Source organism: Gopherus flavomarginatus, chromosome 2 (assembly GCF_025201925.1).
Source record: "Gopherus flavomarginatus isolate rGopFla2 chromosome 2, rGopFla2.mat.asm, whole genome shotgun sequence".
NCBI lineage: Eukaryota > Metazoa > Chordata > Testudines > Testudinidae > Gopherus > Gopherus flavomarginatus.
This window is the reverse complement of record NC_066618.1, coordinates 276,290,422-276,315,855: the sequence shown is the minus strand read 5'-3', so window position 1 is coordinate 276,315,855 and position 25,434 is coordinate 276,290,422.

The window sequence follows — 25,434 nt, the reverse complement described above, 5'->3', positions numbered from 1 at the left end:
TTTTGTTCCTGAAGCAGCCATAAAAACTAACACATTTAAATAAAATGGACCAGGTATTGTTAAAATGGCAGATCAGACAAATAATACAAGAATGTTTTGTGAATATGGTGAATGTATGATTAAAATAAAACTTGGAAGGAATGTTGTGTGAGAATAATGAAAAGTGAATAATAAAATGGTTTCGGAATAATAATTTAATGGTTTCTCGATACTCAAAGCCTAAAAAAAGGAAGGTTCTGGCAAACCTATATTGTAATAATTATATGCAGAGCACCATTACTCTTAACTATAAAGAGGATTTTTTTCTCTTTTTTTGGCAACAGTAAAAGGAAAGTGGGTAGATAAAACAAACTCTTTAATTTATATGTCCTTACTCATAGGTTTCCCGTCAAGCATGGCTTCTTCTTCATTTAGAATCAATACTAAGTAAGGAAAGTATAAATATATAAATTGAAAAACACTTTCTGTGGGCGCAGTGGTAGCCAAAGTAAATTGTCTGAGGTTTGGAGAGACCATACATTTGTTCTGTATTTTCTCTAAAACTTGCAAGCGAGGAAGAAATGTTTTGTTTAAATCCCTGGAATGATATGTCTAAGAAGTCCTCAAAGTATGGGATGTGTATATAAAATGCAGCAGAATAAGTAAATGAGGACAAAATGCTCAGTGAGTTCCTTGCCTTTTGTTTGTGCTCTTTTCCCATTCTCCTCGGAGAAGGCTGTGGTCTCACTTAAAGCAAAAGACTGGAAGTGTGGACAACTTGGTTCTGTTCTTATTCTGCTACCAACTCTTATTTATTCAGTGCCAAGGGAATGCATGGCATTCTGGCTGTAGGCAACAAAAATAGAGGCTCCTGATCCAGCAAACTACTTAAGCAGATGTTTAACTTTAATCACGTGAGTAATCCCTTTGAAATCCATAGGGATACTTGTGCTTAGAGCAAAGCGCATGATTAAAAACTTGTCTGGCAAGGGACCTAAAGACTATCGTTTTACTCTCACAAAATTATTTCTTTGCCATCAGGCATGTCACTAAACTTTTGTCTGCATCATTTTCCCATTTGTAAAACGAGTACAACAATTACACACTTTATAATAATTAATTCTGACTTTATTGCATGATAGAGTGCTTTGAGAAAAATGAGTTAGAAGCACATCCCACGCACTTTTATCGCTTGTAAATCCTTTTCCCCGAACTGCTCAGATTGGACAGCTCTCAATGATAGCATTAACTGGAGGAAATCAAACGTGTTCCTGCAGTTGAGGAATGATTTAGCTCCCAATGCAAAAGCAGAGACCTTTATAGGACTCCTTGATTACCAGCAGCAGCCCTGAATAAATATTTAAGTTTACTTAGGGGAAAAACAAGTAAGAGTATTCAAACATATTTGGAGGGGACCAGCTCTATCTTAGCATCTGAAGCAAGATAAATATGATAAAAAATAGGAAGGCATGAAATGAACCCACACATGTAGATGGAGTCACTCCGGTGCAAAAGCCCACACAATCCCTGTGTTCTTCTCAAGTCCTGTGCTACTGAAGCTCTACTTTTGAGTTCTTGGGCCTTGTGTGGTCACTCTGAACCAGACTGAATTCCATCCACACAAATCAAGGTAAGCCTTGGTGTCACAGGGTGTCTTTAAATGAGGTGGATCCTGCTCCCCTGTGGCAACACAAGTGCATCCCAGGTTGACCTGATTAAGAAGGCAGAGTGGCATCTGGGTCTACTTAATGAGAGAAAGACAGCAGTGACTGAGGGGAGGTCCCTGGTGGGAGTTCCTGGGAAAAGCTGAGAGCAGGAAACTATCCAAGGGGCTAGTCTGCTGAACGTTCTCAGGCAGAGGCTTAGAAATCTGGGAAAGACTCCAACTGGGAGGGTTGGGGTCGCTGTTTTGATAAAAGAATAGGCATGGACCAAAGGAAGGCTCGTGTGAGACTGAAGATGCCAGAGTTGGGGTATGAGGTGTGTTGTTGAACTGGGTACTAGGTGCCTTGTGGACTACGTGAGCTTTGTGGGAGCTAAATGGACTGTTTGGCAGCTTTAGAGGACTACTTGCACTCTGTGGGATAATAAGCTGGCCCTGAATAGGGGTAATAATGGACTTGTGGTAGAGTTCTTAAGGGGCCTGAGAGAGGAAACTGAGGTAGTAATCCCAGCATTATTACATCCAATTGCTTGAAGGGGGAATCATGAAACTTGCTCATCTCATTTTAGAGTAACTCTTTATTCTTCACAAATGGCCTGATCTTGTGAGGTACTGAGTACCTCCTGCTAGCTGCTGAGCATACTCAGCTTGGTAACCTAGGTACAAGTTATGGTGACTTGATACATTTATAATGTGCAAAATGAATGAAGTCCAGACTAGTGATACATATACTTGGTGCTTTAAAAAGGCCAGTTTCACAAAGCTGAAAACAATTATGAGGCAGATCAACTGGAAGGAAGAATTTAATCAAAAATGTGAATGATAATTGGGAATTGTTTAAAAATGTTTTACCAGATGCCCCCAAAAGTCACAATTGAGGACAAGGGCCATGTTGGTTAAAAATTTTACCTGGTTTAGAGAGAACGTGAAAGCAGCTATAAAAATATTTATATATAACAAATGGAGGACAAGGGAAGTTGATGGTAATGACTATAAATCAGGAGCCAGGAATTGTGTAAAATTGATAAGGGAAGCAAAGGGACACAAAGAGAATGATATGGTCAGTAAGCTAAGGACAATCAGAAGGAGTTTTTAAACTATATTAGGAACAAAAAGAATCTTGACGATGGTACTTGTCTATTACTAAGTGGAAATGGTAGAATTATCAATAATAATGCAGTATTCAATAAATATTTCTGCATTTGGGAAACAACATGATGCATTCATATCGTATTATGACACACTTTCCATTCCATTGTATCTCAGGAGCAGAACCTGGGCTTTGGGAAAGAACTGTTGAACCAACAAGAGGCTGGAGAATCTATAGAGTCTGTGTAGCAAGGTGGTCACCTGCTTCAACCTTAAAAGGCTTAAAACAGCCCAGGGAGAAGGCTGTGGCAGGGAAGGAGAAGCGGGGCTGGTTGGGAAAAGCAGCCTCAACTGGGGGCCATACCCCAATTAGGCCAAGGCTGGCTTAATGAGGGCCTAGCTGGCCCTTATAAGAGGGCTGGGGCCAGAAGCCAGAGACATACTCTCTCTAGCTTTGAGAAGGAGGGAGGGATGGACCTGGCTGTAGGGAGCTGAGAGAAGGTACCTGGACTGGAGCAGTGCTGGGGGAAGGCCAAGGGAGGTCTGGCCTAGAAATCCCCCAGGCTATGGCCTAGTGGAAGGCCAGTTAGGTATCGGGTTGCAGGGGCAGCCTATGGGTAGGCAGAGGCAGCAGGTCCAAACCCCCCTTGCCTGTGATGAGTGGCTTTTACACTGCAGTCCACCCCAGTGAGTGGGGTCTAGGTGATGACTGGCAGTAGCCCAAACTGAGGCAAGGTAGGGGATTGGGGGGTTCCTAGAGAGGGGAGATCCATAGAGACTGGTGGGTGGTATTGACAGGGGGCAGCCCCTGGGTAAAGGGGCACTGGGTCCAGGAGAGACACGGGCCAGAGGCAGTGGGATGCTGGCCTGCAGAGGGTGCTCTGAGGCTGGAGAGCTAATTTCCTGAGATGACCAGCAGGAGGTGCTACAGAGGTAAGTTCTCCCCCTTCCACCTTCACAGCCTGGGAAAGACTTATTTTGAGTTAAGTTGACACTCTAACTATGATATAGTTTTAGTAAACCATACCTCAAGAAGGGGTATGTGATTTACAAGAACCTGGGTGCAGTTTTAGAGAAGCCCTAAAAAAGGGAAACTGAGGCAGTAGCAGGGTAAAGGCTAGATAAGAAACAACAATCTTTAAAAAGATAAATTAGAACAGTGGCATAGCTAGGAGTGAAAATTTGGGTGGTCCCTGACTTTTGGGTGGATGGGCAATGACTGACTGTGTTAGCTCAGCTCCTCCACTGATGCCACGCCCTCTTTCTAGCCCTGGTGCCCACAGACACAGAGCTTCAGCTGCTGAGATGGGCATGTGCATGCCTCACTTTGGGCAATCACTGCCCGCAGCTCCTTCACTGCTGGGCTCAGCTCACCTCTCCTCAGAGGAGCCATGGTGCCACCACTTCGCCCTGCTCTTGCAGGGGCCAGACACAGCGCTGTATGTTGTCGAACCTGGCAGGGACCCAGCACAGCACCCATGCATGCCTGATACCCCTGCTCTCCTCGGAGCAGTTGCTGGTGAGGGCCCAACCATTCCCTGCCCAGTGGCAGTGGGGAGATGTGGCAGCCACCCATCACTGCGCATGCGGTTGATTTTCCAGCACGAACGGCCCATGCTGCATTCTGCATGAGGGAGGACCCAGGCTCCATGCGTTGGGTGGTGGCTCCCATCGCCTCCTTTCCCCCTGCGCGTGTGTTAGCGGACTGATGGCATGGCTGGGCGGAGGAGGGTGGGGAGGCAGAACAACTGGGGCACTAATGTGTCTCTGCAGCGCTGCCTTTGCTGCTTCACTGTGTGTGGCTGCTGCATGCCCCTGTTCAGATTTGGGTGGGCCTGGATGCTAAGTGGGTGGGATGCAGCCCACCCCTAGCTACACCCCTGTATTGGAACATGATAAAGTACAGAGAAGGGAAACAAAAATAATTAGGGGTATGAAACAGCTTCCATATGAGGAGAGATTTAAAAGACTGGGACCATTCACCTGAGAAAGGAGAAAACTAAGGGGGAATATTATATAGGTCTATAAAATCATAAATGATGTGGAGAAAGTGAGTTTGGAAGTGTGTGTGGTTTTTTGTTTGTTTGTTTGTTTGTTTGTTTGTTTGTTTGTTTGTTTGTTTGTTTGTTTGTTTGTTTGTTTGTTAGCCCTTCACATAACACAAGACCCAAGGGTCACCCAGTTAAATTAATAGGCAGCACATTTTAAAATAAATAAAAAGACGTACTTCTCACAACACACAGTCAACCTGTGGAACCCATTGCCCGGGGATGTTGTGAAGGCCAAAAGTATAAATGGATTCAAAAAAGAATTAGATAATTTCAAGGAGGATAGGTCCATCAAAGGCTACTTCCCAGGATGGTCAGGGACACAGACCCATGTTCCGGGTGTCCCTAAGCCAATGACTGCCAGATTCTGGGGCTCAACAACAGGGGATACATTGCTTGATGATTGCCCTTTTCTGTTCATTCCTTTTGAAGCATCTAGAAACGTCCACTATCAGAAGAAAAGATACTGCACTAGATGGACAACTGGTCTGACCCATATGGCCATTCTCATGTTCTGCTCTTAACCCTGTTACAGAGCCTTAATCTTGTAAATGTCATAATCAATTTTCTTTCAGACTATCATTAATAGGACTGAAAGAATTGGAGAATGGCTACTGCTCGATGTTACTCCCTTTCAATCCAACTTGAAGGAGAATGGTGGGGGGTGGGGGAAGGAGAGAGCTGAGACCTTTGTTTCACTGGCAACACAGACCTAATCAAAAGCAGTGCTATATCATGTAACAATTACATCCCCCATGATACCTAACAAGCTGACCATGATAGCTCTACCATCCATAGAGCCAGTGTGTTATAAATATTTTTTATCACAAGAAAAATGGTCAGATATACCCATCTTTAAAACATTCACAATTTGTTAAAGCAGCAAAAAGTCCTGTGACACCTTATAGACTAACAGAGCATGATTACCCACAAAAGCTCATGCTCCAATACTTCTTTTAGTCTATACGGTGCCATGGGACTCTTTGCTGCTTTTACAGATCCAGACTAACACGGCTACCCCTCTGATACTTGACAATTTGTTAAATAGTTTTGAAGAGTTTAAATAACAAATACAATTAAATGAATCATCACGTGATACAAAAATATTTCTGTAACACAACAAATTCACATTTGTAAGTAAAATGTATTTTTAGCTCATTGTTTCATAATTAAGCTCTACCATGCCTTGAGCTACTGCCCTGTGTTTGGCACAAAATCCTGAGTTCTTTGCCATGCTGGAATGTGTGTGTGATGGATGCACCACTCCTTAAGGGAATGTAGGTTGCACTCCCCTCCTGTTCTGGCTAGTCCTGCTGGCTGGTTACCATTCCCTTCAGCTCCCTTTTCTTTGTACATGTGCTCCAGGGTTTCCAAAGATTCTGATTAAACCCAGCACCTATGAGAGTATTTAGGGGAAGGGTTAAGGGGAGATGGGCAGAGGTGCCCTCTCCCCCCGCTGCACACTCTCTGACTGTGCAAGCCCCATTTTGTCCTAAAGGAGAACCCTGTACACGTGATGGGCCAAATTCTTCTTTCAGTTACACTGCACTGGTACAGTAGAGGAGAATTCTCCCCACTTCCTCAGAGTTTTAGCATAATGAAATCTGTTTGGCTTTTTCCCATAACATTTCAAGCATTTGAGAGGTTTTCAGTTAGAAAATACCACAGATATCCCAGTGCACTTGGGTGCCTTGGATTTTAATGAGCATCAGGTACCATTTGTCTTTGTGGGAGTTAGCAGAAAAAGAGAAACCATTCTGTTAATCAAGAAAGTCACCAAGATGATAGCATCCTTTGGTTATGCCCAGCACTAGTACCCATTTGAAAGCATTTAGAAGAACTTACTTCCTCACGAGGGGGATTGTTTTAGCATTTGAAATATGGTAGCTAGCATAATTGAATTTTAACTATCTGATCCACATTTATTTCAGGGGATTGAGTCAAAACAAATACAAGTTTGCCTACTACTCTTGAAACCGACTACACACCCCCACACTCTTCAGACTTCACCAGTTATAGTATTAAACTTATTTCTGAAATAGTTGGCCACATAACATATCTATCTAAAACCATCTCCCACACTTCCAGGCTTAGCTGGGGGTCATCAAAACGTTGTTCTATTGCTAATTCACATTATAATGTTCACGGAAAACATTTGCTAATACCTACTTCATGTTCCTTGTTTTAATTTAAAATTATGGCTTCTTCAAACATCAATTGACCCACAGGATTTCATTTTTGGACCAGTTCTCTGAGCCACTGAAAATGATGAATTCTTGGAGAATGTAATCTGAACGTCATTTAAGCCCACGGACCAAGACCTTATCCAAAGCCATGACAAAGAAGCCAAAATCAATCCCAAACCACTTCCGAGATCTAAGCTGCACAAGGAGTGGGTCTGTATCCTCCATAAGAAAATAAAGGGTTTTGGCCTTATGCCTGCTGTGTTTTTCATAGACTGATATCCATCTCTTGGATTTTGCCTTGCACTATGTAATCATGGTCCTATGTCATTTGTAGCTGCTTGAGTTCTTGTATTCCATAATTTTCATTTCCGGCTTGTGATCTGATTAAATGAAGATCTGTATGCCATTCAAACAGCATTTTCAGCTGGTGACATGTGTTTGTATTATCTGCTGAGCCTTGCTCTTAATCTTTTAAGTTTTGTTATTTGGAGTTTGACAAACATTAAAAATGGTGCCGATGGTGCATGTTTCAAAAGCAGCACTTTACTCTTGCCTCCCGCCACAAGAGTCAATAGAAGTGAGCCTCCTATTTCCTACAAAACACCTCTCCTCTATACAGTTCTAACCCCCATCAAACTCCACTCTCTATATGCTCAACACCTTCATCTACATCCTCAGCTGCTTGGTGTAAATAGTCTTCAACTGAGCTATGACAGTTACACCAACTGAGGATCTACCCCCTAAAGTCAATCCAGAAACATAAACTGATAGCGAATGCAGCAGCCTACATAATCAGCTGTGCTTCCTGGTGGGAGCACACAGCACTGGTGTTTCATGATCTGCACTAGGGCTTGCTGGTTTCCAGATTTAATAGTTTTCACCTATAAAGCTCTAAGGCCCAGATTTTTCAAGGTATTTAAGCATGGCTGTGCTCAGTGTTGCAACACCTAACTGAGCTAGAAGCCCAAATCTCATTTTCAAAAGGGTTTTATGCAGTTAGTAGTTTGCCAATGGGGAATCATTAAAACTGTACTTGAGTGAAGATACTGTGTATTGATGCACCCCAGCACAGACTCTGAGTGTTCCCTTTTATCAGGCAGGCTTTGCCATTAGCGTTTCTGTGCACCGCCTGAACCCCCTGGCTCTTCCCCTACCACTCTGCCACCTCAGCTATAGGCTCCAACATACCCCTATTCTTCCACACTCTCATTGTGGGAAGCAACACAAAGCTCAACTCCATGATTCACAGGTGGCTGCAGTTTCCTTGCAAGGCATGACTGCTTCTCAGGTCCTCCCTTATGCAAATACAATAGAAATAGGATAGTTCTGTGTGTTTTGCATGCTGGGAAGCAGTGCCAGGGAATATAACGAGCAGCCTTCCCCCTACAGAGGAAGGAAAGAGAAGGTCTGCTGTATGGTTCTCTGTTAAGGGAACTGAGGAAGTACTCGGGCCAGGAGGAGCTGTGGCAAGGCCCAAAAAGAGGGAGGATAGAGAAAGACCCTCAGGAAGGGTGAAGCAAGAAAAGGAATAGATGTGGAGAATAGAGTACTAAGGTGGGACTGAAACCTGGTGTTTCTATTCTGTCCTTTTTTAAGTGTCACTTAATGGATAGCACCATTCTGCAGCCAGGGTCGGCTTTAGGAAGTGCGGGGCCCAATTCGAACATTTTCGGCGGGGCCCTGGCAGGGATAACTAAAAAAAAAAAATGTGTAAAAAAAAGCTTTTCATTTCTTCCATGTATTATTTACTTGCCATAACTATATAAATAATACAATTATATATCATATACATTGCATCATATATGCTGTTGATTGCTTATTAATGACCGCCATTTCACATATGTTGGTCCTTGTCACTCCCTGCGGGTGTGCACATGTGTGGGTCCCAGCTGCTCCCTGCCCCCCTCATTGAAGCAGGTGTGCAGGGTTACTGCCCTGGGAACTGCAGGGCAGCGGTGGACATGGGGCTGGTTGGAGGCAGGGCAGGTGCTGACTGAAGGTAGGGTCTAGCTGCAGGCAGGGAAAGGGGTGCAGGGCTGGCTGGAGACAGGGGGGTGTGGGGTGGGCTGGCTTCAGGCAGGGCCACAGGGGGATGCAGCAGGGGTTGGGAGGGTTGGAGACAAAGGAGTGCAGAACTGGCTGGCTTCAGGCAGGGGAGTGCAGCGGGGTTGGCTGGAGACAGGGCAGGGGGTTTGGGGCTGGGTGTGGGCAGGGTGTGCAGGGCTGGTGCGGGCAGGGGTGTGTGGGGGCTGGCTGGCTTTGAGCAAGGCCACGGGGTGTGTGGCAGAGGGTGGCTGGAGACAGGGCAGGGGGTTTGGCAGGGGCTGGCTGTGGGCACGGAATGCAGAGCTGGCTGGGGGCAGAGCTGGCTGGGGGCAGGGCATGGGGTGCAGCAGAGGCAGCTGGAGTCCCGGCCCTTTAAATAGCCCCCAAGCCTCCCGCTATCCCAGGGCTCTGGGGGTTATTTAAAGGGCCCGGGGCTCCCCTGCTTCTACCCCTCCCCAGACCTTTTAAATAGCGGCGAGAGACCTGGAGAATACATGGGGGCGGCGGGGCTCTGGCGGCCATTTATAGGACGGGATGGCAGAGGCAGTTGCAGCCCCGGCCCTTTAAATAGCCCCTGGAGTCCCCCGCTATCCCAGGAAAGTGGGGCGGCTTATTGCACTCCGGCCGGGGCTCCAGCCGGGAGAACGGGGCTGCAGGACAGCTTGCCGCGCTCCGGCCAGGGCTCCAGCCGGGAGAGTGGGGCTGCTTGCCGCGCTCCGGCCGGGGCTCCGGCTCTTGGCTCGGGGCCCGATTCCTGGGAATCGGCTGAATCGGCCTAAAGCCAGCCCTGTCTGCAGCATTAGCTTTGATTTCTTAATGGTCTGCAGGTGTAGGTGTAACACCCACCAGAGTCTGTCAGTGTTACACCTACACCTGCAGACCATTAAGAAGTCAAAGCTAATGCTGCAGAATGCTGCTGTCCATTAAGTGGACCTGCTAATTAGTACTTAAAAGGGGTAGACCTCTGGCGTGTAGTGCATGAGCTAAAAGCCAACTGGCTCTTTGCTAAGGCTGTAGAGCAGACTCATTTTAACACTCTCTTTCTCTCTCTCTCTCTCTCTCTCAGTGATCTTGGTGCTACTAGATGGGACAGAACACCACACCCAGGTGGTGTCTGGGTTACACAGGCATCGAATGTGTTACATACACTTTATATGTCAATCCTAGATATAATTTTGAGGTAACAGAGGCATGGATAATTGTGATGAGAACTGCATCAGAGAGAAAAGGAGGAGGTTAGCTTCCCAAGAAGTGATGGAGAAATCTTTCTTGGCCACAGCTGCTACTTGAGCATCCAGTTGAGCAACTTCAGGGTGTTAGATCATGGCTTGCTGCTGTTTTACAACTAGCAGACAACCTATACCAACACAAGTTCTGCCAACTTTTCTGGCTACTTTCCCAGCCTGTCAAGATTATTTCCTCTGGGGTGAGTTTCAGCCAGTTTGTTCTCATGCAGGCCCCAAGCTCACCAAGGTGCTGGGTAATTGTTCCACTGTTTAGCCTGGGTCAGGCCTGGTCTACACTATGCGTTTAAACCGAATTTAGCAGTGTTAAACCAATTTAACTCTGCACCCGTCCACACAACGAGGCCCTTTATATCAATATAAAGGGCTCATAGACTCATAGACTCATAGACTCTAGGACTGGAAGGGACCTCGAGAGGTCATCGAGTCCAGTTCCCTGCCCTCATGGCAGGACCAAATACTGTCTAAACCATCCCTGATAGACATTTATTTAACCTACTCTTAAATATCTCCAGAGATGGAGATTCCACAACCTCCCTAGGCAATCTATTCCAGTGTTTAACTACCCTGACAGTTAGGAACTTTTTCCTAATGTCCAACCTAAATCTCCCTTGCTGCAGTTTAAGCCCATTGCTTCTTGTTCTATCATTGGAGGCTAAGGTGAACAAGTTTTCTCCCTCCTCCTGATGACACCCTTTTAGATACCTGAAAACTGCTATCATGTCCCCTCTCAGTCTTCTCTTTTCCAAACTAAACAAACCCAATTCCTTCAGCCTTCCTTCATAGGTCATGTTCTCAAGACCTTTAATCATTCTTGTTGCTCTTCTCTGGACCCTCTCCAATTTCTCCACATCTTTCTTGAAATGCGGTGCCCAGAACTGGACACAATACTCCAGTTGAGGCCTAACCAGTGCAGAGTAAAGCGGAAGAATGACTTCTCGTGTCTTGTTTACAACACACCTGTTAATGCATCCCAGAATCATGTTTGCTTTTTTTGCAACAGTATCACACTGTTGACTCATATTAAGCTTGTGGTCCACTATGACCCCTAGATCTCTTTCTGCCATACTCCTTCCTAGACAGTCTCTTCCCATTCTATATGTGTGAAACTGATTGTTCCTTCCTAAGTGGAGCACTTTGCATTTATCTTTATTGAACTTCATCCTGTTTACCTCAGACCATTTCTCCAACTTGTCCAGATCATTTTGAATTTTGACCCTGTCCTCCAAAGCAGTTGCAATCCCTCCCATTTGGTATAGTCCGCAAACTTAATAAGCGTACTTTCTATGCCAACATCTAAATCGTTGATGAAGATATTGAACAGAACCGGTCCCAAAACAGACCCCTGCGGAACCCCACTCTTTAAACCGGTTTCTGTACTCCTCCCCTACGAGAGGAGTAGCGCTGAAATCGGTATTGCCATGTCAGATTAGGGTTAGTGTGGCCACAAATCGATGGTATTGGCCTCCGGGCAGTATCCCACAGTGCACGATTGTGACCACTCTGGAAAGCAATCTGAACTCAGATGCACTGGCCAGGTAGACAGGAAAAGCCCCGCCAACTTTTGAATTTCATTTCCTGTTTGCCCAGCATGGAGCGCTGATCAGCACGGGTGGTGATGCAGTCCCAAATCCAAAAAGAGCTCCAGCATGGACTGTACGGGAGATACTGGATCTGATTGCTGTATGGGGAGACAAATCTGTTCTATCAGAGCTCCGTTACAGAAGATGAAATGACAAAGCATTTGAAAAAATCTCCAGGCTATGATAGACAGAGGCCACAGCACAGTGCTGTGTGACAAGTGTAACGGAAAGCCAAAGAATCAAATGGACGCTCATGGAGGGAGGGAGGGAGGGGGTAATGAGGACTCCAGCTATCCCACAGTCCCCAGCAGCCTCCGAAAAGCATTTGCATTCTTGGCTGAGTTCCCAATGCCTGTAGGGTCAAACACATTGCCCGGGGTGGTTCAGGGTATATCTCATCAATTTAACCCTCCCCCCCATGAAAGAAAAGGGAAAAAAGTCGTTTCTTTATTTTTCAGTGTCACTGTATGTCTACTGCATGCTGCCGGTAGACGTGGTGCTGCGGCACTGAATAGCAGCATCCTCTCCCCTCCCCGGTGGCAGATGGCACAGTGCAAAAGGACTGATAGCTGTCCTCTTCATCATCCCGTGAGTGCTCCTGGTTGGCCTCAGGTGAGGTTGGCCGGGGGCGCCTGGGTAAAAATAGGAATGACTCCCAGTCATTCCCAGCAGATGGTACAGAATGGCTGGTAACTGTCTTCATCATAGCAACTGGGGGCTGAGCTCCATCAACCCCCTCCCCTTTTCATGTCTAAAGAAAAAATTCTGTACTGCCTGGACTATCATAGCAGCGAGAGGCTAGGCTCCTCTCTCCCCCAACATTTAATGTCCTGCTTGGTCTATCATAGCAGCTGGAGGCTGCCTCCCTCTCATTTTATCTCACTAAAAACTCAGTGTTTCTTATTTCTGCATTCTTTATTACTTCATCACACAAATGGGGGGACACTGCAACGGTAGCCCAGGAAGGTTGGGGGAGGAGGGAAGCAACGGGTGGGATTGTTGCAGAGGCACGCCCTAGAATGGCATGCAGCTCATCATTTCTGCAGGATCTGACACGGAGCAGCTGTGCTCTCTGGTTCTTTGCTACACTGGTTCTCTAGTACACTTGCCCCATATTCTAGGCAGGAATGACTCTATTTTTAGATAAAACATAAAGGAGGGAATGACCTGAGGAGTCATTCCCATTTTTGTCTTTGTGCCCCCAGCCAACCTCAGTGAAGGCCAGCCAGGAGTACCCATGACAGCAGCAGACGGTACAGAAAGACTGATAACCATCATCTCATTGCCAATTTACAGTGGCATGGCAGACGGTACAATAGGGATGGTAACCATCTCTGCTACCTTGCAAAGGCAAATGAATGCAGCTGTGTAGCACTGCAGTACCGCCTCTGTCAGCAGCATCCAGTACACATACGATGACAGTGACAAAAGGCAAAACGGGCTCCATGGTTGCTATGCTATGGCGTCTGCCAGGGCAATCCAGGGGAAAAGGGCGCAAAATGATTGTCTGCCGTTGCTTTCACGGGGGAAGGAATGAGTGATGACATTTACCCAGAATCACCCGCGACACTGTTTTTGCACCATCATGCATTGGGATCTCAACCTAGAATTCCAATGGGCGGGGGAGACTGTGGGAACTATGGGATAGCTACAGGATAGCTACCCACAGTGCAACGCTCCAGAAATTGATGCTAGCCTCAGGAGTGGTGCCAAGGTTTTTGGCGCCCTAGGCGCAGGGCCGGCTTGCTGGTCCTGCGGCTCCAGTGGACATCCCGCAGGCATTCCTGCGGACAGTCCGCTGCTCCCGCGGCTCTGGTGGACCTGCTGCAGGCGTGCCTGTGGATGCTTCACCAGAGCCGCAGGGCCAGCGAACCCTCCGCAAGCACGCCTGCTGGAGGTCCACCGGAGCAGTCTGCCGCCCTCCCAAATCCTGGTGCCCTAGGCGACCGCCTAGGTCTCCTAAATGGAAGCGCCAGCCCTGGCTAGCCTCGGTACATGGATGCACACCGCCGAATTATTGTGCTTTGTGTGGCTGCGTGCACTCGACTTTATACAATCTGTTTTACAAAACCGGTTTATGTAAAATCGGAATAATCCTATAGTGTAGACGTACCCTCAGATGTGGTGGTGATGTATCATCATTGCATTGGATGCACTCCAGCTCGAGTTTCCTCACTAACCCTCCTAGCAGCCTCATACACATATTGAACAAGAGGGGTAAAAATACAGACCTAAGTGGCAGCCTATAAAAGAGAATCCTTAGGCCAGAAAAACTACCCATAGCTACGGTTCTCTCAAACAATGCAGCCACTCAAGCACAGCTCCATCCACTATTACTAGTGTTAGCAAACAAGCCAACAAAATGTCACAGTCACCTGTATCAAAGGCTGCTGATCAATCTATAAATCTTAGCCTGGACACTTTATCTTCATCCATTGTTAGATCACCAACTAATGCAACCACTGCAGTTTCTACTCTTTGTTTAGGCCTATAAACAAATTGACTCAGGATGAAGGAACCCAAGGAATCAAAAAATTTGCAAAGTTGCCCTGACACAATTTTCTCAATGACAATCCCTAAAAATGTGAGTTTTGGACTCTCGTTTGCCTCAAATTGGAATATTCCTACTGATTAATCGGATATCAAAGTCATGGTCTTGTATGGAAGTAGACCATTTTTTAGGAGAAATTGAGGAAGAGGACACATATCCATGCCAGAAAGGTAAAATGTCTGTTTCACTAAAATACAAAAATTGTTACTTGGGTGCATCTAGACAGCACCTAGGGATGTGATTTTCTGTCAGAGGTGGGTCTGATCAATAATGAATGGGAGACCTCTATAGAATAGCAGAGTGCTACAGGCAATACTGTTGACTCAGAGTGCTCTACTAAAGTTCACCATTAAAACACTGCTATGGAATTTTGTTGTCTTTTGAATAAGGTATAAAAACAAAGTCTTGAGAACTTGGGCCATTTAATAATCCTACAGCACTTTTTTGCAAGTGTGGGGTTGCTAGTCCTAATGTCCTGGCCAAAGTGTGCTCTGTTTACCTAAAATTTGCCCATAATTTAATTAGATACAGTATTTTAACTTAACCTAAACTCATATGTATTGTCTCTATGCATTATTAAATAACTACTGTATTCCACACAAAAGCATGATGAATTTGAGTGGTTTGTGAAATTATTTATATATGTGTGTGGTTTTGAATCTATTTTAAAGTACTTTGGAATGAACGGTATATGTAAATATGTGAATACTGAACAGATACTCATTCCAGGTATCAGAATGCATACACACAAGGGAACGAAATTAAGGTTGCATGGATTACCTTAATTCTAGCATTCCTTAACTTTTGAGTGCTTGACTTTGCAATATTATTTTAATATATTTTTGTGTGTGTGATTTCCAAGGATTTTAAAAAGCAAACAGAAATTCCATCATGTGGAATCCACATTAACACCCACAAGGTTCACCAGCATGAACCTTCCGCAGCAGAGTCTTCTACCACTTGAGCTAACAAAGTAGCTGATAGCAGTAATTTGTTGTCATCCACTGTGCGCACCAGCACTAGAGGGGATTAGGAGATATACTTTAGTAGTAGGTTTCACAGATATTTGCTAATAGCAGGGGAATGTTGAGACTCAGGAATGTTGGGTTCCATTCCAGGCTCTGGAGGGGAATGTGCACTAGCAGTCACAGACTTTTCTTTTCCTGTTCTCTTCCTTTCACCACCCCTAACCTGGCCCCTTCCACCCATCCCCTCAAGTCCATTCCTGCCCTTGTCTCTTCCCAGCCCCCTGGCTTCTTATCCCAGTACTCCTGCCTAGCCAGTTTCAGTCTCTCCTACCCCTCAGTTCCTCATACAATATCAGACTCCTAACCTGGTCCCAGACTCCCTCGCTCCTTATCCCCAGTCTCCTTGTTCAGCTAATTTCAGTCTCCCTCCATCCATATATACATTAGATCCCAGTCTCTCTCCACAGCTGCCTCATCCCAACTTCCTTGTCCAACTGGCCCTTGTCCTCCATCCTCATCCCCACCCAACCCTGACTCCCTGTCCCAGTCTTCTGCCCCCACCCCCATCTTGGCTTCTCAGGCGCTCTGTGTTCTTCCAAATCTCAACTGCCTCCCATAATTGGGCTGCTCATATGACTGCAGTCTCCATCTGTCATCCCAGTGCCTTGTCTCAGTCTCCTTTCCCAGTCTTACCCCACATCCAACTCCTCATTCAATCTATTTCCCCTCACCTACATGGGTTCCCAGTTGACCCTTTTCCCCACACTCAGTCTCCTTGTCTGATCTAAGTTTCTCTCCCCACCACCACCACTCCTGTTTCCCTTCTGGCTACCAGTCTCCAGTCTCCTTGCCTCATCAGTCTCTGTCTCTCTCTTCTCCCCCGAACCTTGCCAGCCCTCAGTCATCCTCCCCTCAGGTTATTTGACCCAATTTACTTGTCCTGCCTCCCAGGTCTGGCTCTTGTCCTCTCTGCGTAGGAGTCAGACAGGTTCCTGCTCCATGCTACCTAGATGTCAGTGAAGGATAGTGGGGGGACACTGAGACGGGGTGCCATTTTAGATTTGGGGGGGCAACTTTAACTGTGATTCCAGGGGCTACTTAGGCATCTGATAACTATATATAACTATATATATATAGTTATATATATATAACTATATATATATAGTTATATATATATAACTATATATATATATATATATATATTTGGGGGGGGTTGCAGATAATAATTTAGAAATTAGCTGACAGGAGCACTGTATCTAGTTTCTAGATAAAGAGAGAAAAAAATATCAATTAAAGCCATATTTTAAGTTTATATGTAAATTTAGAAAAATTAGAAGATGATACAGCAAGATATTCCACTCCTGAGCCTTGAGGTGGAGTCAGAACTGTTCAGTGGTGTCTTGCCATTAAACCATTAAGACCCTCATTCAGCTCAGTTGGTGGTAGGGAGGAACCCATGCTTTGAGAATGGGAGGAGTCCATTTCAGTCCCCATGGACAGGATAAAACTTCAAATGAGGAGGGGGTGCTGCAGTTACTGAGGGGCCAATTGCTCTTGAGGGAGAATTCTAGATTTGGGAATGACAGATCCCAATATCCCATCTCAGACAAGCCCAAGCAAAGACTGTGGAAGTTACAGGGTGAAAGCACTTGGTGTACAGAGATTTCTTATGCTGATGTCAGAAGTAAGATCTGAACACCTACTTATGAGGGCAAACTTTGTCTCTTTGGCAAGTGTGTAATGAACAGGCTGGTGTGTATGTGCACACAGGACCCTTCTGTGGTTCCCCTGGCTGTCATGGGCCCTACGCTGCTAACAGACAGCAGAGATTCTCTGTTAGCTCAGGCATCAGGGCCCTGTGCTTTCATGCAGGTGATGGGGATGCTGTCCTGGCCACAGCTATTGTGGGCAGCACAGTGGCATGTGGCGGTTCCAACTGGCTGGGGAATGGTCCCAACAGAGCAGTACTTCCCTGAGTTCCTCCTTCGCCTGCCCAGTGAGCTATTCAGTGCAGTCAAAAGGTTGTTACATAATAGAACAGGGTCAAATAAAAGCTGGCCACATCATTTGAAATCCGTGTGTAAGTGACAGGAGCCAACATTTCATCAGTAGCTGTGAAAAACTTGACTCTCCAGACCCCTCAGCTGGAATTGCAGACTGGGACTCCCCAGCTCCATGGAGCTGAGCGCACATGAGTGCCAGGGAGCGCTCGCTGCCATGTGGGACTCTGGGAGGCCTTTCCTCCTTGCCACTGCCATGCAGCTGTGTCAGGGTCAAAGGTTTCCCAACAGCCAAGGGGCAGAGGTCAGCGCTGTATGCGGCAAAGGCCCCAGGATGGCACCAACCCTGTGAGTGACCTGAGCAGTGCCCCATAGATGTGTGTCAGAGCCATGTTTAGCCAGGCCTCCCAATAGCCACGGCTCTGCAGCTCAGCACCCTAGCTTGTCAACAGAGAAACCCTGGCCAGGGATGAGTCTGTTTGAATTGCAAACAACCTGTCATCAGTACAACTGGTGATTAGCAACTTTAATGAGACCTTAACCCCACGTGCCCTCTCTCCCTCAGCGCTCTGTCAGGGCTTAGCCCTGCACACAAGTTAGGGAGCGTGAGCAGAGCCAGTGGGGCACGGCCAAGACAGCACATCTGGGGAAAGCAAGAGCTCCATCCTGAGCTAACCCCCACACAGTCCTTCTAGCAGATCTGTGCAGCACCTAGCAGGGGGTCGGGAACCCTCAGGGAGTTATGAAGTTATTAATGGGAGGTCGCGAGCTGTCAGCCTCCACCCCAAACCCCGCTTTTCCTCCAGCATTTATAATGGTGTTATATATATTAAAAAGTGTGGGTGGCACTCAGAGGTTTGCTATGTGAAAGGGGTCGCAAGTAAAAAAGTTTGAGAACCACTGACCTAGCACATTTCATGTATGCTTCACCACATGGCCCCACTTATGCACACCTTATCCTTCTAGCGCCTATGCTGAGGCTCATGTGTCCCTTCTCACCTAACCCCTGCAGTACCCTCCTGAGCCCCCTTCTCCCCTAATCCCCCTTCTGTGCCTCCTTCCCCACTAACCCCTGCACTCCCATCCTGCACCCCTTCTCCCCTAATCCCTCCTGCACCTCTTCTCCCTTAACCCCTTCTGTGCCTCCTTTCCCACTAACCCCTGCACTCCCGTCCCCATGCCCTCTATGCCCCAGGCACTTTGTGCAGCCAGTCTCCTACCTCCAGCAGCTGCACCTAGCTCAACAGGAGCCAGCTGCACAGCCGTTCTGCCCTTCCCACCCACCACCATCCAGCACCTGCAGCACCGCAATCAACTCCCGCACTGCAGAGCACAGCCAGCATAAGCCCAACATGCTGCACCATGGAGCTGGCCTACAGGGGCTCCATTTTAGGAGGGCAGGGGCTGGAATGGCACCCCTGTAGTACAAAACTCAGTGGGCAGGGGAAAGGGGGCAGGCACCTGCCCCTGACTTCCCTAAATGGTGCCCCTGCATTCAGAGCACAGGAGAGGGTCTCCCTGCTCTCATTTCCTGTGTCCAGCTCTGAGCTGCTTGGAGCAGCAACTGAAGGGAAAGCCCTGCTTAGCCCATGCAACCCTGGGATGGAGCATACTCCAGTCACTCTATGGGGATGGTGCATATCTAGTCCCAACACCATGTAGGAGCTGTGAGGGGATGAAGCATGTTCAGTGCAGATGGAATCTTTGGAGAATTTAGCTGCCAAACTGCAACAAGTTTTTCCTGAGCATATGAGAACTGAGATTTTTCCAAAGGCTTATAACTTGGCCAGAATAGGGCAAATGTTCATGGAAACAGCAAAGGGCAGACATAGAGGCTCCAGAGCTTCTTAAAAAGTATTCCTATAGCCAATTCATTAACACTGGAAAAACAAAGTATTTCCCCTAATATTGTCTTCAGAAACAGCTAAACCATTTTTTGGTGATTTTTTTTTTAATTCAACCTGAGGCAGACAACTGGCATGAAAAATGGAGATAGATAGCCAGAGGAACACAAGGAAACAATAAGATTATATTAGTCAGCATCATAAGCAGTCTTCTTTACACACATGCGGTTTAACTGTTGTCAAGTTTATTGTAGGCATCACAGAAAAGGGGAGTTCTGAGGAAGTATTTGAAGGAGGATAAGGAGGTAACTTTGCTGATGTTTACATGGAGCTCTTTCCAAGCATATGGGGCAGCACAGGAGAAAGCGCAAATGTGCTTTTATTGGAAATTTAACAAGTGAGTAATCGAGGCTGGTATTATGGGCTGATCAGAGGTGAGCGTCTACAGCTCGATAGCGAATGAGAGCTGCTCATAGATTGGCAATAGACCACGAAGGGCCTTGAAAGTGAATTCAGTCAGCTTATGTTTGATGTGATAAAGAAAGGGGAGCCAATAGACGGATTCACCAATATGTCTGATGCAATTAAAAAAAGGAGGGGCAAGTGGAGAGATGCTATCGGCATTGCTATGTGCAGCTTTCTGCCAGCTGTGTGGTGGAAAATGTGTCTCAGCTAGGGATGCCCCAACCCCCATTCCCTTCCCTTTTCACAGCCCTACTATTCATGGACTACACTCCTCATTATGGCTCTGACCAGCAACTGCATGGGTAGGGAATGGCATTTCTTGTGTTGTTTTGAGACCTCCATCTCCCTATGCCCCTGTGAAGGGGCTAGTCTGAGATAACTTTAAACAAGAACTCTTAACTAGATGTTTCCAATTCAGACTCTCACTTTTTGCAGAAAGGGGTATGCTTTACCTTTTCCACCAGCTTTTGGAGGTTGAAACGACCCACCTAACATTCAGCATTGTTCTGCAGCTTTCTCCATTCCAGGGGCTGGAGGATATTGGGAGTGGCTTGCCTTCATGCAGGGCTCTAAAGGGAGTGCTGGCTGGTTCTCCTTTCCCTAAAGGATGCTGGCAAGTTATGGAAAAAACCTCAGGGCTTCAGCAGGGATATAGAAGACCCTGTTGGAGTAAACAGATATTTGTCTTATCCAGCCAGGTTCATTAGTTTAGACAACAGATTCTGAGTATATCACAATCTATCTTCTAGACTGCAGTAGCTCTGAGTACATGGTCTCACATCTGTTTGCCAGGTTAAATGCTTGGATATTCCGGTATTTTTGCATTACAGTCACTGAAATAATCCAGTTAAGACTGCAACAGGGTTGGTTTTCAGATCATGAAAAACCAACTTATGGCCTGGAAATGTGAGTATTTGATTCAGATACAAATTAAACAGAACAGCACCTTGAAGGAGTCAGTCTACAGATTTGTGTAAGCAGATTTCCACCTATCGTACGTGGCCAGTTTTTCTTACTTTGATTCAGGCTCACTGGAGGGACCACTTTTCAATTAAAGATAGCAGCAGCATGCAGTATGACTGCCATCTCCTGGACTAGGCCTATCACTGCTAAAATTTCACTTGTGCAAGTTACTTTTTCTTGTGAATCTGACTTTTAAAAACTACAAGGAGTCCTTGTGGTGCCTTCAAGACTAACAAGTTTATTTGGGCATAAGCTTTCGTGGGATATAACCCACTTTATCAGATGCATGGAGTGAAAAATACAATAAGCAGGTATAAATATGCAGCACATGAAAAGATAGGAGTTGCCATACTAATTGGGGGGTCAGTGCTAATGTGGCCAATTCAATTAGGGTGGAAGTGTCCATTTCCAACAGTTGACAAGAAGGACTGAATATCAACAGAGGGAAAATTACTTTTTGTAGTGCTAATGAGGCCAAATCAATCAAAGTGGATGTGACCCATTCCCAGAAGTTGACAAGAAGGTGTGAGTATCAACAGAGGGAAAATTATTTTTTGTAGTGACCCAGCCACTCCCAGTCTTTATTCAGGCCTAATCTGATGGTGCCAAGTTTGCAAATTAATTCCAGTTCTGCAGTTTCTCGTTGGGAGTCTTTTTTTGAAGTTTTTTTTATTGAAGAATTGCCACTTTTAAGTCTGTAATTGAGTGTCTAGGGAGGTTGAAGTGTCCTCTGACTGGTTTTTGAATGTTATAATTCTTGACCTCTGATTTGTGTCCATTTATTATTTTTCATAGAGACTGTCTGGTTTGGCCAATGTACATGGCAGAGGGGCATTTCTGGCACATGAAGGTATATATCACATTGGTAGATGTGCAGGTGAATGAGCCCTTGATGGTGTGGCTGATGTGGTTGGGTCCTATGATGGTGTTCCTTGAACAGATATGCAGGCAGAGTTGGCAACGAGGTTTGTTGTAGGAGTAGGTTCCTGGGTTAGTGTTTCTGTTGTGTGGTGTGTAGTTGCTGGTGAGTATTTGCTTCAAGTTGGGGAGCTGTCTGTAAGCGAGGAATGGTCTGTCTCTCAAGGTCTGTGAGAGTGAAGACTCATCCTTCAGGATAGATTGTAGATCCTTAATGATGCACTGGAGAGGTTTTAGTTGGGGGCTGTAGGTGATGGCTAGTGGCGTTCTGTTACTTACTTTGTTGTGCCTATCCTGTAGTAGGTGACTTCTGGGTACCCTTCTGGCTCTGTCAATCTGTTTCTTCACTTCCCCAGGTGGGTATTGTAGTTTTAAGAATTCCTGATAGAGATCCTGTAGGTGTTTGTCTCTGTCTGAAGGATTGGAGCAAAGGTGGTTGTATCTGAGGGCTTGGCTGTAGATCATGGATCATGTGATGTGGTTCTGATGAATGATGGAGGCATGTAGGTAAGTATAGTGGTTGGTAGGTTTCCGATATAGAGTGGTGGTTTTGTGACCGTCACTTATTTGTACTGTAGTGTCCAGAAAGTGGATCTCTTGTGTGGACTGGTCCAGGCTGAGGTTGATGGTGGGGTGGAAATTATTGAAATCCAAGTGGAATTTCTCAAGGGCCTACTTTCCATGGGTCCAGATGATGAAGATGTCATCAATGTAGTGCAAGTACAGTAGGGGCACTAGGGGACGAGAGCTGAGGAAGCACTGTTCTAAGTCAGCCATAAAAATGTTGGCATACTGTGGGCCATAGCAGTGGCCTTGTTAGCACTACAAAAAGTAATTCTTCCTCTCCATTTGATATTCACTCCTTCTTGTCAACTGTTGGGAATGGGCCATTTCCACCCTAATTGAATTGGCCTCTGTAGCACTGACCCCTACTTGGTAAGGCAACTCCCATCTTTTCATGTGCTGTATATTTATACCTGCCTACTGTATTTTTCACTCCATGCACCTGATGAAGTGGGTTATATCTCACAAAAGCTTATGCCCAAATAAATGTCTCTAAGGTGCCACAAGGACTCCTCATTGTTTTTACTGATACAGACTAACACGGCGAACCCTCTGAAACCTGACTTCTAAAAACTTTTGTTTTGCAGGGGCCTTGTGAATGCTGGACCCTGACTAGGAAAACAGAGTAAAAGTCTAGTGCCCCTGTATTTTTCACAATGCATAAAGACCCCAGTAAAAGGTTGATCTGATTATCATTTCCTTCAGACTGAACTCACAGCTTGCCTCACTCTGATTGGGGGATGCGGAAGGTAGATTGGATTCAAGTGAACCCCAGAACTCGGTGATCTATGTCTAGGGTGCCTATCGCTATGGATCCAAGTGCCTTGACTTGAAGAAGTCTGTAACAGAAGTTGGTTCAATAAAAGATATTATCTTACCCACCTTGTCTCTCTAATACAGTGCTTCACATTTGCACAGAGGTATCCATAGTGGGTCCTACACGTCACCTATCCATGATATAGCAGCGTTGCTTGCAATCTCTATTCAGGTTTATCACCTTTTAGTCACAAAAAGGACTTTTACAAACACCTGAGTCTTGAGGCTCACTCCAAAAGCAGTTGGGAGAGCTCATCTCCTCAGGTAGATCATTCCAGAGTCTGTAGGCATCAGCTGAGAACACCTTGTTTCCAGCTCTCCCAGTTCCATTGGCAGAAGGCATTGGCAGCTGCATTATTGCAGAGGAGGGGGTCATAAATGAAGATATAGTCTCTCTTAGTTGTCAAGGTTGGGCCAGCTATATTAGAATCTCTACACTGCCCCATAGTTCAGACGACAGGGATGTGAATAGCACTGCACACCAAAGTGTTGCCTGTAACTCCCCTGTGCGCATAGGCACTGACTCTGTGGGGAAAAATTGGTGGGTGCTCTGTACCTGTTGGCAGCCAAGATCCCCTCCCTACCCCTCTACTCCAACTCACATCCACCTCCACCTCCTCCCTGAGCGTGCCGTGTCCCCACTTCTCCACCTACCTCCCAGCTCTTGCTGCCGCAAAACAGCTGTTTCTTGGTGTAACAAGTTCTGGGAGGGCGGGGAGGAGCAGGAGAGCAGCGTGCTCAGGGGAAGAGGCGGAGCTGGAGCAGGGATTTGGGCAAGGGGTTGGATTAGGGGCGGAGTTGGGGCAGGGACTTTGGGGAAGGGGTTGGAATGGGGATGTGGCGGGGCAGAGGTGGAGTCGGGTCAGGACCGGGTGCAGAGTGGAGTTGAGCACCTACTGGTGCCAGCAGAAGTTGGCGCCTATGCCTGTGCGCACACTGCAGGGGCTTACTAAAAAGTTCCCATTTTGTATTAGCATAGTCCTCTTCAACCAGGACTACATTAATGTGAACTAGGAACTGTTCAAGCCCACAGCATACACATGGGGGAGTTACATCGTGGCTCTCTGGTGCACGCTGCTATCACGCCCCAGTAGTCCAAACTGCAAGACACTGTAGACAGAGCCTTACAGCCAAGACTAAGGTCTTAAGTTAGCACCTGTAGAACGTGAGTCATTGGAGTAAGCAGGGCACGAGTGTGATGTAGTTTCAGATGTTTGTCCCACTAAGGAGAACCCTCAGAGGGATAACATTGTCGTCCACTAGGCTACAGTGTCACTGCCCTTATGGGACCACCACCACCAACTCCTCTTATCTCTTGCTTGAGCTTTTGGCTCCCCTCCTTCATAGATGCATAGCTGAAGGCCAGAAGGGAACATTAGATCATCTGGTCTGATTCCAGTAGATCAGTCCATAGAACTACACCCATTTCCCCTTCTAAATAAGCCCAGTAACTTCTTTGTCTTCCAGAAAGGCATCCAGTCTTGTTTTGAAGACATCAAGAGATGGAGTATCCACCTTGGTACTTTGTTCCCGTGGTAAATCACCCTCACTATTTAAAAAAAAGAAACTGTAGCTAACTTCTAATTTGAATTTGTCTGGGTTAGCTTCCAGCCATAGGTTTTTGTTCTGCCATTCTCTGCTAGATTAAAGAGTCAATTAGTACCCTGTATTTTCTCCCCCTGAAGATACTTAAACACTGTAATCGGGTCACCTTTCAATCTTCTTTTTGATAAGCTAAACAGATTCAGCTCTTTAAGTCTCTGTCACTACAAGACATTTTCTCCCACTCTTAAATAATTTATGTGGCTCTTTTTGGCCCCTTCTCCAATTTCTCAACATGCTTTTTAAAAGGTGGACACCAGACTTGTCTTCAGTATCTCACCAATGCCTTGTACAGAAGTAAAACCACTCTCCAGTACCAACTCACTACTCCCTTGTTCATACATCCAAGAATTGCATTAGCCGATTTTGGCACAGCTTTGCACTGCTCATGTTCAGTTGCTTGCCCACTATCACCTCTAAATCCTTTTCAGAGTCACTACTTTCCAGGATACAGTCCCCCAGTCTGTAGGTATGGCCTGTATTCCTTGTTCCTCAATCTGACCTTGTATTTGGCTATATTAACATGCATTTTTTTTGAATGAGCCCAGCTTAACAAGTGTTAAAGATTGCTCTGTATGACTGCCCAGTCCTCATTGTTATTTACCATGCTGCCAATCTTTGTTACATGCAAACTTTATCAACTGTGATTTTATATTTACTTCCATATCATTGAGGAAAATGTTGAATAGGGTCAGCCTGTAACTGATTCCTGTGGAACTCCACTGAATATATCCTCATTCAGTGAGGATTCCCCATTGATAACTGCTTTTTGAGATATGTGATGGTAACACGTCTCCCACAACATGTGGGAGCAGACATCTTTTTCCATGGCCCTTGACCGTAACTAAGTGAGAGATGTATGTTTCTGAAAATTTTTACCCCCCAGCACTTCTCCTTAAGAGATA